Raw genomic sequence first — 17902 nt, 5'->3', positions numbered from 1 at the left:
CAAGAGTTCCAGTGAATTTGGTACATCATGGCCTTGATTATGTCGTAATTTGACTGATTTAAGAGCAATGTGAGTGTTTCTCTGTTGTTATTCAGTATTTTATGAGTCCATAATCTTCTCTCTCGTGGTAATTTTGCTGAGATTGCTTGTCCTAAGTCCCAAATCTCTCACAATGTAGATGAAAGTATTATTGAGAGACAAAAACTTTGCAGTTCAAGCAAAGTCTGAATACCTTTCTAATACGTGGAAATTGTTTTCCTTGATAATTTTCTTATAGTCAGTGCAGAAGCCGTATCTGATAATATAGATGAGACAAGTTACTCTGAACCAAGCCTCGATTAGAAATAACTCTTCTATCAGAAAATCCTGTTGTTGAGAAGTAAGTGAGCAGCTTGACAGACAGCTGTAGAATACAGAGAGGCTTTCCTATGTTTTTAAGCCTTGTTACTGCCCTCTCCATTCTGACACAGTGGGGTGAAAATAATAGCATATGGAGAAAACACAAAGAAAGAATAAAAAGTGAAATAAAAAGTAATATGTAAATATACATGCTAGTTCCTTATTGTACTATGCTGTTATAATGTGAGAAATTATTAGCTATTTATTAAAAGCCAGTGAAAGTTTTAATCATCTAAGTTATAAGTGCATTTTTTTAGTGCACTATTTATTATTGAAAATAGTTTAATTTTTAGTTTAGTTGAAAGAGACATTTTTTTAATCCATCAGACATTATTTTGAAATATCTGCAGAGCTAGTACATGGGTCTATGCACCTTGAACATTTAATAATTTAGGTTCTGAAAGTTGAAAACTAAGAGTGTGGAGATCTATGACAATGTAAATGCCTATAAATATCTTTAGTTTCTTGAACATCTGTTTAGCATTTATAATATTCTGGGGCTATCCACCGAGAGCACTGATGTAAAAATCAAAGTAAAACCCATTCAGTTACCTGATATTCTGATACTGATATGTGCTTAAATGTTTGCAAATCCAGCTCAATTTTTAGATATATGAATTGCACCTATTGAAAGATATTCACTACTAGGAAGTTTAACCACTCAATCATTAGTCTGAGATTTAGACAGTAGAGAGTCTGCTGATTTGATTGGTGTCATACCTTGATCCTGTGGCTGAAAAGCAGTAGGGTAGACATTGGGTAAATCCAGAAAAGAAAGACTAGAAGACATTGGGAAATCTCCATGACTCAGCCTAAATCACACAGTTTGCTTTTCAAATTTTCTGTACTGCTGAGTCCTTTTCATTCTAGGTGATGTGACAAATTATTCTTATTGTAGTAAGATGAACTTTTTGAGGGAGAAACAAGTTGACTCCACAGCTTCAACTAGTCAGAGAAATAATTTAAAGAGGAGACAGTGTGGAAACTGAGAAGTAGTTCACTCTGTTTTCCAAAATTAATATCCCATGCTAACAGGAAAAGGTGAATAATGGGTCGGGTTTACTGGGGATATTGTCTACACATGTTTTCTAATAAAATTAGCTTTCTTTCTACATTTAATCTTTATAAGGTATATGCAAATTAAAATGATGAATGGTAATTTTACTATTCCAGTGTTCTTCCTCTTGAATTCCCAAAAAGTGCCCAAACTTTTTTCTTTTAAATATCTCATCTGGGGACAGGCCCAGTGGTGTAGTGGTTAAGTTTGTGCACTCCGCTTCTGCGGCCCAGGGTTTGTGGGTTTGGATCCCGGGAGTGGACCTACACACCGCTCATCAAGCCATGCTGTGGCAGCATCCCATACATAAAATAGAAGAAGATGGGCACAGATGTTAGCTCAGGGCTAATCTTCCTCAGCAAAAAGAGGAAGGTTGGCAACAGATGTTAGCTTGGGGCTGATCTTCCTCACCAGAAAAAAGAGTCCCATCTGCCTTTTTATTTTCATCAAAAATAGACCATTAAAAATCAGCAGTGCCAAACAATGTACTGTTAATATAATGTAATTTTTGTTTAACCTAGGAATTATTTGAAATTGGTCATTGGTGTGAGGGCCAATGGCAATTTCAAGTAAATGAGATTGTGTTTTAAAGCTAGTTATGATGTTATTAAGTGGGTGAAAGCAACATATTAATGAGCATTGATTTATCCCTGTCAAGTACTTATGTTCAGAATGCACACTGAACTTCAGTAAGTAAAAATATGACTATAAAGTGTTTTGAGGTATTTTATTTTGAGAATAACCTTATCTACGTGGGTGGGTGGATCGAGTAAAAATAACTTACGCTCATAGCTGCTTTCAAATTTATAAATGTCGACATTTTGGTCTTTTTTTATGATTGTTTGAGAAACATTTAAATTGTGGGGTCTGTGGCATAAAATGCTATTAGGTTCACTCATAGTTTTACTTCCAACTGTAGAAAGTTTATTTGCTTCTAAAATTGTCTTTCACATGTGGTCTTTGTCACATATGTTTATTAATTTATTAATGTTCTCATAAGGTGTGTTTGGTGCCGGTTTTTATGGTAAAACAAAAATGTCCATAGACTAAATTTTTAAGTACATTGTAGATTTGAGAGAAACTGTGGTTATTGTTTTATTGGGAATGTCTACTAACCTTGCTCTATTATTAGAAAAGGAGGGAAAGCTTGTGGAAGTATATATGGTATTTATTTTTAAACAATCTCTGAAAAGTAGAAGTTGAATATAAGATCCTTCAGACTTTTCCAGCACCATCACTGGCCTCAGCCTGGTGTCCTAAAACTACAAAATAGAATACAACTTAATGCTAACTATGATATTAGCTGATATTTAGTACAGATTTCAAAAACCTAAAAATGCTTCATATTCTGGGGAAATGATTTCTTTGACACCCCAAACATAACCTTTGGAGAAGTTCCCATCCAACTGTGTTGAATTGTGCAAGCTCTGAATACTGGTTTTACAGGTGGCACTGAATACTGGTTCTGCACAAAGACTGGGAGAATGCCACACTGTAGTTGTAGTGTTCTACCATTAATACCATCTGACTGAACAAATATTGATTATTTTGAAATAGCTATTTTCATACCCTGCATGTTAGACCGCCAGAGGAACAATGTTTGACTACTAGGTGCCAATCGAAGAGTAAATTAGTTACTATTCACTGTGTTAAAAATTTCATTTTAATGGATTTAAGCCTTTGAAATTTTATTTCTGGCAATAGTAAACTTTGTTTTCTTGGCAGAAATCTGTCAATAAATAATTTTACAGCAAGTCAATTAAATGGTTTTACTTATGTATACATTTTACATTTTCAAATGCAAATGTAGATTTTCATAGTTATGTATTGATTAATACTGCTTTAAAATCAGCATATGAAGTGGATCTATATTTTATGTTCACAACAGTTTTGTGAGTTAGATATATTCTAATCCCAATTTTGTAGCTGGTAAATCTAAGACTCAGGAAAAACAAAACAATGACTTGTCTAATATCAGACAGGTAGGTAGTAGGGGCCCAAACGTATTGTCTGGTACTTGAAAAGCATGAATCTTATCCCTCTTTCTCCTACTATAGGTAATTGTTTTCCCTTTCCTAATAGGATAGCATGAATAAATGAAAGTACAACAGGTAAAGTCTTGGAGGGTCGTACATTTTTAAACATAGTATCTGCATGGCTACTTTATTCCCTGAGAAAACACAGCTTCATGTTGGCACCTTCACTTTTATTGAAAGCACAATTGATTAGTGTGTTTAACACTCCAATATGTGCTGTGTTTTAAATATTTGAAACAGTTAAAGAAGTGTAAAAAAAAAGTTTTCCTTTATTCTTTTCTGAAAACGTCCTGCCTAGTTGCTAAAGCTATTTTTTTGTTTGTTTTCTTTCTAAAGAACATTAAAATCGTTTGGCAAATGCAGTTACCTGCCTCTGGGTCTCCCAAGTCAGCAGAGGTAATTACAGCCTCCGGTGGCTGTAACCACCTACACTTGCCTCATGCTTCTCTATGCACCTGAGGGGTATGATTATTTTACCGTTAGCTTACAGCCTGACCCATGTTATTGTTCACATAATGCTTCTTCAGGCATTTTATAAATTTTAAAAAAGGTGTAAATGTGAAGTTGTCTTAAATTGGAAGTAATTCAAAAACTCCGTTGAACAATCAAAGAAAGTATACTTGTTTTTTTTCATGTGTCTGTTTCCTCTGGGTATACCATCTGGTGTAGAAGCTAAGAAAATACAGTTTCTCCTTCTCTTATTAAATGGAAATAAAATATGCCATCATCAGAAATTGTCTATATTGCATGCTTTGGCAATTGCATGTTAAAATTGCTCTTTTAAATTGCCTTCTGCTTCTGGGTAACCCATCATGGCACTGCTTTATGATTAACTGACATTTCAGCAGCATCTCCCTCATAGGGAAGGTCAAGAGTTCAGGGTGTCCAGAATGTAATATATTTACACAGTTGGAAAAACTACTCTCTGCTCCTAGATTGAAGTTCAATGCTCTTGGCAGTTTTCGGTGAAACATGTAGATCTATGAAGCAGTGAAAAATAGATCGTCTTATTTTAAATGTAAACATTTACTAAAAACGCATTTTCTCTCTCCTAAATCCAAAATGGAAGAAAACAAAACAAAACAAAACAGTACTCAGGTACATACCAGAAACCACAAGATGAGGAATTAAATTTTGGCTTTTTGGCTACAGTTTCATCAGCAAAATGGAACCATATATTGATTTTTATTGTGGTCCAAGATAGTTATCAATCACAAAGATTAGTTATCATTGAAACTCAGCCTTGAGGTTAAAACAAAATAAACAACTCTTGTAAGAATTGGTATATATGACAGTGTAAGGAGGACGTGGTATTTGATTTAAATTGAAGGCTTATCTCAATGCTGGTTTTAAAATTTTTTGAGATGTATTGATTTCCTATATATGATCTTTATGTGGCTTCTTTTTTGTTTTTGAGCAAGGATTTTAAAAGGCAATGCTATTATTACTGAAGTAGAAAAAAACTGTAGATAAAAAGCCATAAGAAAAATGATGAAAAACAGTTCTTCAGTTTTCTCAAAAATCTAAAAGAGTAAAATCTTTTTTTAGATTTCTTTCTTCGTAGTGAGTAATAACCTGATTTTTTTTTCAAATTCTGTAGAGAATATTTCAGTCCAAAAGACATTTGTTTATTAAATATTAAGTGTAAGAAAAACTTTTATTGACTTCTTTCTTTGCTAACAGCACTGGGTTAAGTACTAGGTCTTCAAAGTTATGCAAGCAATGCCTTGTATTTAAGCCCCTTGAAGTCACCAGGGACAGACCTATAAACAAGGAATAAAATGCAAAGTGATAGGAACTTAGAGGAAGAAGCTGTTCTTCAAGAGACAGTGTTTCAGAGAAGCTGTCACCAGGAAAGGATAGCTTTTAAACTGGATCTTCAAATTGACTATGAGGTTTTGAGGCAGAAAAGAACAGAAAATAGAATTAAAAACAGAGGAAACCACATGTTTAACCCAGTTGTAAACATTGCTGATTTTTGGGGGTTCTGAAAATAGATGGAGCGTTGGCTAACTCCAGGTTGTGGTAGAATCGAGGCTGCAGGTAGGATGTGGCCGGGTCTCACGTGATCTGGGCTGCTGTTCTGTTGTTTTTAAGAAGCAATCTGACATTACTAAATTTGCCTTTAGAAAGATCATCCCATCTCTGTGGAAGATGACTTGGAGCTAAGGAAAGACTGAGGGGCAGAGAGACCATGAAAACTGCTTATAATAATAAAAAAATATGATTCTCTATTTTTCTACAACAAGTAGAGAATGATTCTCTACAACATGTCTCTCTCATTTTAGATCGGAAAGAGGAAATCTGCAAATTCCTGGAAAATATTGTCATTCCTAACAATCAAGAAAGTTCCTTTCATTAAAGGGATTTTAATGACATTTTATAGGTGATCTAACTTTATTATTTGATTTACTTTTCTTTTTCAAATAAGTGGCTTGTCCAATGTCATTAACACCCATGTAAAACTCATAGGATAACCTCTTATTTTAGAAGAGAAAATTAGGAAGGATTGGAGAGAAATTCAAGAGCTACTGTGTATTTGATGGGATATTTATTTATTTCATTAATTTTATTGAGGGTCACAGTTGTATACATTGCCACATTTAAGATCGCAGAAGATATGACATTAATAAGACTGGTTTCCTACTCTTAAGGAACTGACAGTCAAGTGTTAGAACTATAATAACAACAAAAACATAATAAGTAACAGAATAAAAATACTAAGAACTTTGGAATCCAGACATGAGAGGGAAAATTTCTGACCAAAAAATAATTTTTCCCCAGCAATATGTTTGAAAACAATACTAACCTTTCTTTTCTGAACAGAGCTGGATTAACATTTCTGTTGAACAAACCCATAGGCTTATTCCTAATTTCTTAACTGTGAAATAATGCACAGAACAATGTGCAGCCAGTAATCACCATAAGGATGATTTGCCTTCTCTCTTCCCTTTCCACGTAGGGTATACACAGATGGAGGTATTAAATGGAAAATATAATTCATATCCTAATTTAAATCATCAAAGTAATTTGTTTGTTTGGTTTTGAATTCTCTGGGGCCCATAGATTATAGAAATGTTATGCTAAATTTCCGCGGAGCATATATATTCTAAATTTCCATATAGAGAGAGAGTTATAAAATAATCAACTTTTGTTAACTCTGCTAATGATCTATAATGCTAGGAACTCCCAGGGTACGAGTCAGGAAATTTGAACAAATACGAAATCATCTTTCCCACTATCTTTTTTGTTTTTTACCCCAGGCATGACATGTATAGTTAACCATACGTACAGTTCATGGCACATTTCCTTATATGGGCCATCATTAGTAGCTGTGTAATTAACTAAATAGAGTTGGTTGCTTTTAGCTTAAAATTGTCTTCTTCTGACTTACTTTGTTGCTAAAAAAGCATTTGGTAACCAGTGAAAATGACACTATTTTTATTTATCCATAGTGCCTTACTGCATGCTGAGTCTGTTAACAGTATCATTAAGTACTCTTTTTGTTGGCTTCATTTGTTTTTATTGAATTTTGCATACTGCACTAAAGCTGACAGGTGGAAATGAATTGAATAACGGCATCAGTCCCATTAAATGTCCTGGATTTCCCCTCTGGTCCTAGGTCTTTTATTTGATATCAGGAAGTAGAAATAAAAATAAAATTATATATTAATAATGTCTTAAATGATAATAACACAAGACTGTCTGAAGAAGAAAATGACCTAGGTAGAATTAAAAGCTGTGATACAGATAAGAAACATTCAGGGATGTGTTCATTATGAAGATGAGTTCAAAAGACTCAGCCTGTGAGCTTCAGATCTCTCTTCTACGGTGCCATTGTGGTTACACTGGTGCATAAACTTGTCCCTGATTTTCTTTCTTTTTACCCAGAGAATCTACCTCTGCCTTCAATTGTCACTCCCTGTTTATTTCCTTATTTGAATTATAATTTATTTTCTTTGCTTTGGAATAAGAAAGTAAACTCTATAATTAGATTCTGGCAAGGAAAAAAAAATTGCAGACACTTTTTCCTGCACAAGGGTTGGTGGGGAGGAGTACAGCTTCATGATTATTTTTGGAACTCACTTATCCAGACCCATCCTAGTTATAATTAGCATTTTTGGAGCATGTTGGTCACTCTGTACAATTTCTTGAATGGAAAAAATGACTTTATAAAGATGTATCTCTTATTTTCATCATTTAACTTGACTCTTAAAGATGGGATCATCATCTTAGAATCTCACTTTCTAGTCTTTAGTGTCTTCCTACAAGATATGCCCTTATTATAGCTAATAATTGTTGTAGGGATGACTGCTCCATCCTCTTTCCTCTTCACCAACCTGTATATAAGCTGCAGAGGGAAAAAGCATGTTCAAAGGAAGGAGATAATGAGTGAATTCTAATCTCGAGTGTTGTAAGTTATATTATACTTTGTGAACCCAATAAAAAATGAACTTCAAAGGGAAGAAATTCATGCCTTTCATGTCACCCTAAGCAAGATCTGTGCAAATTCAGCTGTCACTACGTATGATATGGCCTAGAAATCATTGAGTGATGTCCATTTTAATTGTTTCAGTGAAATCATCTGGGTGAAGTTTGAGTTTGAATAACTCATCTTACATTCTCTGGCTTTGTTACTGTTTCCCACCTCTATATAGTCCTTCACAATAGAGGAATAATAATCAGTCAGAAAAAAGTTTATTTTTACCTGTTAATTTACTTTATTTTTCAACAGGTACCGTATTGTCTTGTTAAATCTGCCTCTCAAAATATATAAACATCATATTTTTTGTACTAATGGTACATGTGAATCTATAATACTTTATTGTCAAAACATGGTTATATATATATATGTATGTATGTATAATAGGCTCCCCTTTGAACTGTAATTATAGAAGGAAAATGAAATAATTTCTGTGCCAATTATTAGATACTTCTTTAAGTCAAGAGCACCTAAAATGCTTGCTCAAGATTCAGTGTAACATTTCTTGGAAATCGTAGTTTATTACTTTGCTAGAAGTTTTTCTTCTCTGAGATAGACCTTATAGGTGAGTAAAGGAATGGATATCTAGTTTTGAGTTATAAATGGAAGTAGTCATTGAACAATTTGCTTAGATACTTCATTAATTTTTAACTCCGTTTTTGCCATCCAGTAAATTGTAACACTATAAGAAGTATAAGAATACGTTTTAAAGGTTTAATTTCTCCAATACAAAACAGTACTATCTTAAGCTGTTCTTCATTTTATCACCTTTGTATGATGGCATTTTAAAGCATGATGCTTTTGGGAAAAACCTAATATAACTTTAAAAAAATTGGTATATTGGTGAAGTTTTGATTTTTGGACAAGTATATTAGAGCTCTCTCCAGTAATTTAAGAATTACAAAATGAAGGTAACAATAGCTGTTCTCTCACCAGGAGATGAACCCTTCTTGTGCCGTCATGAAACACGACAGTGCTGTACAGCATGAAGCTATGTCCTTTTTAAACAAAACCAATCTGTTTCTATCAGATTATTAACACAGACTCTGATGGGTTGGGCCATTGATCCTGTTTTCCTTGATGATTTAGTCAATGAATTTTGAACTCCTTCCAGGCACCTCCTTCCAGGTAGAGCGGGGCATAAGGTGGTAAAGAGAAGACAACATTCTCATTTATCTTGTTTTTAAAAGTAAAGTTAACAGGTAATGTAGTTATCATGTAGATCCCCTTCTAGCAAGTGACAGAATGTGGAAACTGACTCATCATTCCATTTAATTTCTCTTAAATGTGCTTTTCCCCCGTTTTCCTACCTTACATAAAGTAGATCAGTAGAATACAGAAATCTACTTGTTTTGGAAAGCAACAAGAAGAGTTTTTCTCTGAATCTTCCTTCCAGCTGGCTCAGATAATCCTTGGACTTCTGCCTCCTCTTCGTTTCTGGCTTACTCCCCACCGCAGGAAAAACTCATTTTTTTTAAGGCTAAGTTCCATCAATGAACCAGTTACTTTTGGAAAAGGCCAGCCTATTGAATTAACTTAATATTTGATTTTTCAGCTTAATTGAACCAATTTAGGTTTTCTTTTAAAATTTTAGCAATTTGGGTACCAACTTAAAAATTATATTACTGAGGAATACTGAAAAGCAGAATCATTGTTCCAGAGTTCCCTTTTGTGTTTCTCCATTCTCTCCTCTGGTGGATTCTACATTACACATATGTGTGTCATTGTGCATGTGTCTGCTCTCTAAAACAACCAAAACCGCTCTGCTTAGGAGGAGAAAATGTGCTGGGGGTACACTAACTATCCCTAAGCTTAATTGTTTTGGAGGTCCATTGCTGGAAGTCCCAGATATTGTAAAGACTTTATTAGAATTCGTACACCCAAATTGTTTTCATAAATTATACATAACAAAGCATTACACCAAATTTCACAAGTAGAATTTTCTTTAAAAAACACTCATAGGGGGCCGGCCCCGTGGCATAGCGGTTAAGGGCGTGCACTCTGCTGCTGGCGGCCCGGGTTCAGATCCCGGGCACACACCGAGGCACCGCTTGTCAGGCCATGCTGGGGCAGCGTCCCATATAAAGTGGAGGAAGATAGGCTCAGATGTTAGCCCAGGGCCAGTCTTCCTCAACAAAGAGAGGAGGATTGGCATGGATGTTAGCTCAGGGCTGATCTTCCTCACAAAAAGAAAAAGACACATAATGCTACACTGTTTATACGACTATATATTGTCATTTTTGTCAATGCAGAATTATTATGCTCTGTGCTTGTGGTTTTTTCTGTAAGTTGTAAGTATAAGATGTATACAGTTATACATTCTGCTTATTTTACCTGCCATCATGTGAACTCATTTCCTGTGTTTCTACCAGACATTCTAACCATCATCTTTAATGATTGCTTAATATTCTATTAGATATATATACTAGAATATATTCAGCCGTTCTTCTAGTACTGAAAGTTTGGACTGACTCCAATGATTACTATTGTAAATGCTGCAATGATGATTATGCATGTATCTTTTTTCTATATGGTTGAAAAGCTCTTGGCACACACTGTTCAATTAGTCTGTAGGTGTTGGATCAATGCACTTTACTGACACCAGCAGGGGCATGCATGCAGTCACGCAGTTTTAGTACAAGCGACTACTTTATAATTAGTCAAATCCAGCTCCCCCATTTATCACCATTCTGGGCACTGGGACTCAGTAGTGAAGGAATTTGATCAATATCAAACAGATATTTGATGAGAAAACCAGGGCTATCATTCACAAAGTATTTTCTTGTTTTCTTTTATGTATCACCTATATGCCAAACATTGCCTTAAGTGCTGGGTATTCTAAGATGAAGACTCTGCTCTGCAGCCACTCAAAGGCTAGGGAATTACGGTCATAGCAGTTCATATGTACTGAGTACTTACCATGTGGCCGGCACTAGTGTAAACTCTTAGATTCGAATCCAGGCTGCCTGAGTGCATTTCTATGCTAAGCTGTCTAGAGATAGACAAATAGGCATGTAGGGAAATAATTAGACCTGTAAGTGGTATAATAGATGTGCTTTTAGGCTCTATGGGAGCACAAAGGAGCCTTGAAGTATGAGTAGAATGTCATCAAGCAACATATCATGAGAATTAGCAGTTATGAGTTAAGGTTCGTGAGTCAGTAAAATCTAGATTGAAAGCTGGCTCTAATACTTCCTACTGGGCAAGTAACTTAATCTATCTAATGTTTCATATTGTCATCTGTAAAATAATGATCAATGGTTGAATCTGCCCATCTTGGTGTTTGTGAACTAGTCAATGATGTGCTAAAGCTGAGAATTGATTACATTTTAGCAATTATACAATTATATTTCAAACAAAAGTAATACATACCTAAAACTTCCTAATTATTTTAATATATTGCACCATTATCTATGTTCGTGAGGCTATTTATGTCTATTTTATTTGTATTTTGGAGATAACTATATAATGATACACTAATGCTCATCTCTTCCAATTCTGTCTTGGGAAGCTTATAACTGTAGTGGGGGTATTACAGCATGGAAATTGGCAAATGCTGCAAATCAGGGCTTTTTTCCCTCACCACCTCCTCTGTTTTTTGGAGAGCCAAAAAAACATGTTGAAAGTGTTAAACATTTTCCTGCACACCACTAGAGAGAATGCATGCAAAATGCTTACTTAGCACATAAGAAGCCCACAGTAAATTTAGCCATTGCTACATTACAAACCATTTCATTAAAAATAACTTTTCTCTGATATTTTAAAAATTACAGACATGCAAAGAATTATTTAGTGAACACCCACGTATATCTACCACTGTAATTTTGCTATATATGTGATGTCACATATCTGTCCAGCAATCCATCATGTTCATCAGTCTGTCTTGATTTTTTAAACTAATACATTAAAATATTTTGTTCAAGAGAGTGATTTTTAAAGAATGATTAGTTTGAATGATTTTATTAAAATGTTTAGCATGATTTGTTTTTTGGAAATATTTTTCTAGTGGTAGTTTAGGAAAAGGGTTGAAAGGAGATTTCAGGGAGATTAGAAGGCTGCTACACCAGTCTAAGCAAAAATTGATCAGGGCTTGAACTGAAGCAGCGGAGATGAGAATTCCAATGAGGAGGCAGAGTTGAAAGAGATTTGAGAAGTGCAATCAGTAGAATTTTGTGACACATTGGGCGTGAAAATTAAGGTATAGGGACAGGTTTTAACTTGAAGGGGTAAAACATTGGGGAAAGTGTTAGAAGGGAAGTCGCTATGTTAGTTTTACAAATGAGATATTAGCATTTCGTTGATAGTGTCAGAGTCATGGGTATGCTTTCCTTGAATTAGAAATTCAAGTAGATTTTGTTCAGTCACATTTAAAAAATTATACTCTTTTTTGGGGGAGGGGAATTATATTGTATTAGTATCTTGTTGCATGAACTATTCAGATTACTAAAACTGTTAGTGTTTTTACACAGAAACAACTTTAAAATATATAATGCCCAAGGGCACAAACTGTTCATGTTTTTACATAGAACCAATTTTAAAATATACAATGGCTATTTTATATTTACAAGTGCATTAAACTTGTTCAGTATATGCTTTATAAAGACTGATTAGTTTGTCGAATTGTAACATCCATAGGTGCATAGGTGTATAAGTGTTCCCCAATAATGGACGGCTCAGAGCGTTATGCCAAGGACAGAACCAAAATGTGGTTTAGTGTTGGTTTTTACCAGCTGATCCTAGGCGAACCTACAAATAGGCTAATGTCTGTTGAGTGCACTTCTATCTTCTTCCCTCTATTGCCCTCTGACCTCCCATAGTACCTCATCTCAGATTCACGGTGCTCTTATGCAGAATGTGCATCCTTCAGGTAGTTACATACCACGACAGGAGAGTGTCATGAGCACATGTACCAGGGATTGACAATAGCGCTGGCGTGCCCATTCTTTGGGATGCTAGTATGGGACAAACAGTGTTGCACTGATATCTTACTAGAACTTTGAGTTATAACAACTTATTTTTTCAACTTTGTATCAAATTCTACACCGTATCAAATTGTACACCTGGGTGCTTTGAAAATGAACTAAAATAGTCTGATTCTGCAGCCAAAATGCTGTACTCCTGAGCTATACCCTCTGGCCGTAGTCTGATTCTTTAAACCTTCAAATCAGAAGCTTCTGTAGGACGAACTTAAATATCTAGACATTCGTAGGGTTTTCACCAGAGCAGGGGAAATAAAGCACCTATCTCTACTTGAGTGAAGAGCAGAAAATAAGTGTTTCTACTCTGTCAGATTTTAGTGGAATATTCTTATAAACTAAAAAGTAGGTCAGCAAGACTGAAATTGCATTATAAAACAGCAGTACAAATATGCTCTTGTGGAAATGACTCTACAATTGCCTATTATTAAAACAAAAACAGGGAGAATTTTTAGTAATTCATTCCTTAAGGTATTCTTTAGTCTTTGAGTATAATGCTAATTATATGGGCTAGGTTAATCGGATTTCTACTTTTTTAGCTGATCACTTTTTCTCGAAGTTCCAATATTTTTATCATTGTAAATTTGTAAATAATCAGTAAGTGCTGTTTAAAGTTATGTTCAATCTAATCAATTATTTAGTTGGGTACAGTTTCAGTGAAAAGATTCTCAAAATACATTCTAAAATTGGTTGATCAATTCCTCTGTTATATTTTAACAAAATGAGTTATTATCACCTCTATTATTAAAATGGCTGTGAGAGAAAATGTCAAATTTGGATGTCTGCTAAGCTCCTGGAAGTATGCTTTGACAGAAACATGTATATGTATATTTGTAACAATAAAGTTAAAATTGGGTGATATTACTATTATATTAAGTTAAAATCAAGAATTGGTCTGATGAAGAAATTCTTTCAGCATTAGAGATATTCTTTTAAAAAATAAGAGGGTATAATTACAGCCCTTAAATAGGTCAGTTGTCAAAAGTCGGAATAAGAGAGAAAATGATGTGTGCCTGCATGTAGCAGAACAGTGGAATGGAGCTGCTCCTGTATTACAAACAGTACATAATATTTTAATTTTCGTGGGACTAGTAAGGCATTTGTTATATTGTGATTTTTAGCAAGGAATATTGCATATGTCTTCAGTTAAAAATATATTCTCAGCTTGGACAGGTGGTATTTAAGGAGTTTGGAGTGAGAAATGGTTTGGCACTGTAACAAGGCATATTACAAGTGCCTACCTTGAAAGTAAAGAAAAAGAGAGACATTTTCCATTACTATCTACTGTTAAGGAGCTCGCATTATCCCCTAAACAACCTCATGCTTGTGGCAATAATCACGTATGGTCTTTTTTTTTGGTACTAATATGTAAGTGCAATTCAATCTTTTTGACAAACACTGCATCACTTCTGGCTTGGCAAATTTTCATCACTCAAACCCAGTTGGTGTATAAGTAGGTTGTGACACACTGGCTGAAATGACTTTGGATTAGCTGTATTGAGGAAAGTAAAATTTTACTTCAAGTGTTATTTTTCTCTCCCTTTCCCTTTCCTTCTCTCCCCACCCCACGCTACCCTCACTCTTGCCCTGAGTTCAGATTCATCCTACTTCCTTTTCCAGTATAAGCTGTATCATTTTGCTAAGGAAATGTCTTATAGTGAAACTGAAGGAGTTTTCCATGGAAGTGTGTAGTTTGCTTCTTTGTTTTATTATTTTCTCAGTTTTGTGTGTGCATAAGTGTTCACATGCACTAGTGCGCAATCTAAGGGATTCATAATTTTTTTGCTTTCTTGCAAGGGCTCTATTTCTAAAAAGCCCTGTTATACAGTTTCTATGACCCTAGTCTCTTAAAGTCATTCATAATCTGTTAGTTGGTGTGAAATATGAACATTTTGCCTTTTTGCTTTTATGATTTTATAGTTACAAGTTTTGTACTCTTAAAATGTCCTTTGCAATCATGCGTGGTTTGGAAGTAGTTGTTTTAATTTTTCTTCTTTAGCTGTTACGTCTGTATCTCTCAAGGAGTGGAAATGAAAGGTTTATTACATTATTACTTTAAAAGGTGTTGCAGAATTCTCAATGCTAACTCCCAAAGTGGCACTCCTGAGAAAGAGGTCATTTGTCTGGTAACTTAATATGTCAAGTAAGATTTGTTTGTATTTTAAATAAAGTTACTGCATTAGGAAATATTATCTTTAGAAAATGCAGGCTAAAATCAATAGTTTTTCTAACCATCCAAGTAAGACAACAAAGGAATTACCTATGTCTTCAGTCTCTTTATCATTTTCTCCCAGTAGAGTCGGCTATGCTGAGTAAAAGCATAAAAATAGTTATAGATATTGATATAGATATGGGTAGTTAGATATTAAAGGTAGGTATTGATATGAAGATGCAGACGTCTTCCCACTCACTTATTTGTGACCTGCGGGGAGTTCACCCTTCCCTGATACTCTCATGTCCTATGGGCAGCTCTTGGGGGGCAGCTTTGGTCTACTTTGTGGTAGCTGTGGCATGCAGTTTCTAATTCTATTTAATTTTGTGTTATTCAGAATTAAAATTTTACTTATGATATCTGAACCAATACTTCAAGAAAACCATATTGCCATTTTAAAATTTGTTCACAGTCTAAATAAATTTTGAGTAATAAAGCAATTAAAACAGAAGAAACCTCCTACTATAACTTGAAGATATTCATTCACTAGGATTTTGGCATTTTTGTCACTGCTAATTTATTTTGTGTTTCAAGTCAAATGTAAATGATTTTCTCCCATATTCTTCTAGAAAGTCCATGGCATTTGTTATTAAAATGTTTATATTTGTCATCTCAATTGTGATATTAGCCTTAAAATAACACACGCACGCACGCACACACACACACACACACACACAGTGTCATCTTTTTAAATAACATGGTAGATAGCAGTGGAAATTGGAAAGAAACTAAATGCTCAAAAGTAAGGAATGGTTTTATAAATTATGTCATCCATGCATTAAATATTGTGTAGCCACTGAAATTCTATATTATAAAGTCTTAATTTGAAATATGAATATATAATGTTAAGTGAGAAAATCAAGGTATGATGAAATAATAAAAGTCAGGTAATAATTTTACAGGTGATTTTGTTGTTTCTTAACTTTATTTAAAGCCATTTCATTTATAAAAGTAAGTAAGTATTTGTTAAAGAAGAAAATTTACCAAGAACAAAGTAGAAAGAAGAGATTGGTCTTGAACAACGGACGTGAATTTAACTAATTCATGGTTCACTTAAACTTTCTGACTTCAGTTTCCGTATCTTTAAAATTAGGGTGATTACACTAGCATAGAAGATCCATTTAAGGACTAAATATACTAATGATGTTGCAAGTTAATATTGAAAACTGAGTTCAGGATGCACACACACACGTTTTACTGTAAGTAAGTATAATTGAGGGCTTTATAAAGTCATATACTTGGAACTATGCAATTAATTTAGGCTTGTGGCTCTTTTTATTTTGAGCAAAATCCTTTTTCCTTTTCATTTCAGTCAAAATGTATGAGACGTTGAAATTGAACTGTTACGTATTTGAGAGATGTCACAAAATTTACTCCTAACATTCTGGCACTTATGGATCATCCAGCAGTATTTTCATTCCAGTAATTAGTTTGAAGGGAATTTCAACTTCTGTGTGCCATTTTCTGTTTTCAGGTTTTAAAAATATCACTTTCCTCTGCTTTTTGAATGTTGTTTTAAGTTAGATTTTTAAAAATTTCAAAACTGAAAATATTTGCCCCAGACTAGAACTCAATTAAACTTTTATTTAAAGGAAGGTTGTTGGTGACAATAAGTGCATTGACAAATCTTTAGTAGTTAATGCAGTAAAATGCTCGGACAGGTACAGCGGGTAGAATCAGTTTCTAAATTGAATTTGGAAAAGACATATAAATAGAAATAAGATAAAAAAAGCAAATGCATCTGTTGTGTGATAGGAATATTAATAAGTACAGCATATGATAATAACAAGAATCAAGCTTATGAAATGTCCGTTCTGCTTTTAAATTTTGACCTCCTGGAGTACTTAATAGAAGAGGATCTTACTACTGTTGGACTGCTTCATAATCCAATTTCTCTGAAAATTATCTAGGAACGATTTCTTTATAGGAAATTTGTCCATAACTCACATAGTTGTATGACCCATTTACATTTGATTAGTAGCCAAGTAATGTAAAATGTATTTTAACGCTATTGGGGAGGGGAGAGTGATATGGAAATACTGAACTGATATTAAACACAGTCAATGCCCAAATATCTCAAATGAAAAGAAAGATACCAGAATAGCGAATAGGAAAATAATTTTATGTATCGTTTTTGTTCAATTTAGAAATGAATCATCATAGTCGATTTTCATGGCAAATGGTAGTGTAATAAACTGTTTTTAACTTCTGGTATAATTTTCTATTTAAACTTGCATATTTATGATTTATTTCATTTGTTAGAGTGTTTGCCAGCAAACAATATGTTAATGTAATCTTTACTATTAAAATTGGATTATTTTTTCCTGGCTGCTTACATATTTCTGTGCCATTTTACTTTTGTCTCACCAACCAAGTTGTAATGGTATTTTGTGTTGTGGTAAGTTTTTTATTTATTTTTATGTATAAGGAATAGCACAGACTATGTCTCGGGTAAAACATTGGGCTGTGGTTCTTTGTTGTTATCACTGTTGAGTAATTTTGGGGCAGTTGAGTATTTTACCCTGAAGGGGTTATACTTTATTCTTAGTTGTTGCCTGATGCTATTGATAACCCAAGAGATCTTAGATAACAGAAAACATAATATCAATGTTAATTTTACAGGATATAAAAGATTATCCAAATAGCCTTTATTTTATTATTTATATATTTACATAAGAATATTTGAGTTATTTACGTGCTTCTTGATTTCCAGAATAATTTGACGTGATTTACTAGAAC

The 17902-nt window shown here is 34.1% G+C and overlaps 1 protein-coding gene across 3 annotated transcripts in view; it reads left to right on the top strand.

Annotated features, from left to right (window-relative positions):
* Window positions 1-17902, top strand: part of PTPRK (protein tyrosine phosphatase receptor type K) — a 537776-nt gene that overhangs the window by 325199 nt on the left and 194675 nt on the right. The gene's annotated exons all lie outside the window — the stretch shown is intronic.

This window comes from Ceratotherium simum, chromosome 19 (assembly GCF_057802395.1).
Source record: "Ceratotherium simum simum isolate JZ-2026a chromosome 19, ASM5780239v1, whole genome shotgun sequence".
Taxonomy (NCBI): domain Eukaryota; kingdom Metazoa; phylum Chordata; class Mammalia; order Perissodactyla; family Rhinocerotidae; genus Ceratotherium; species Ceratotherium simum.
This window is presented reverse-complemented; position numbering and strand designations above follow the sequence as displayed.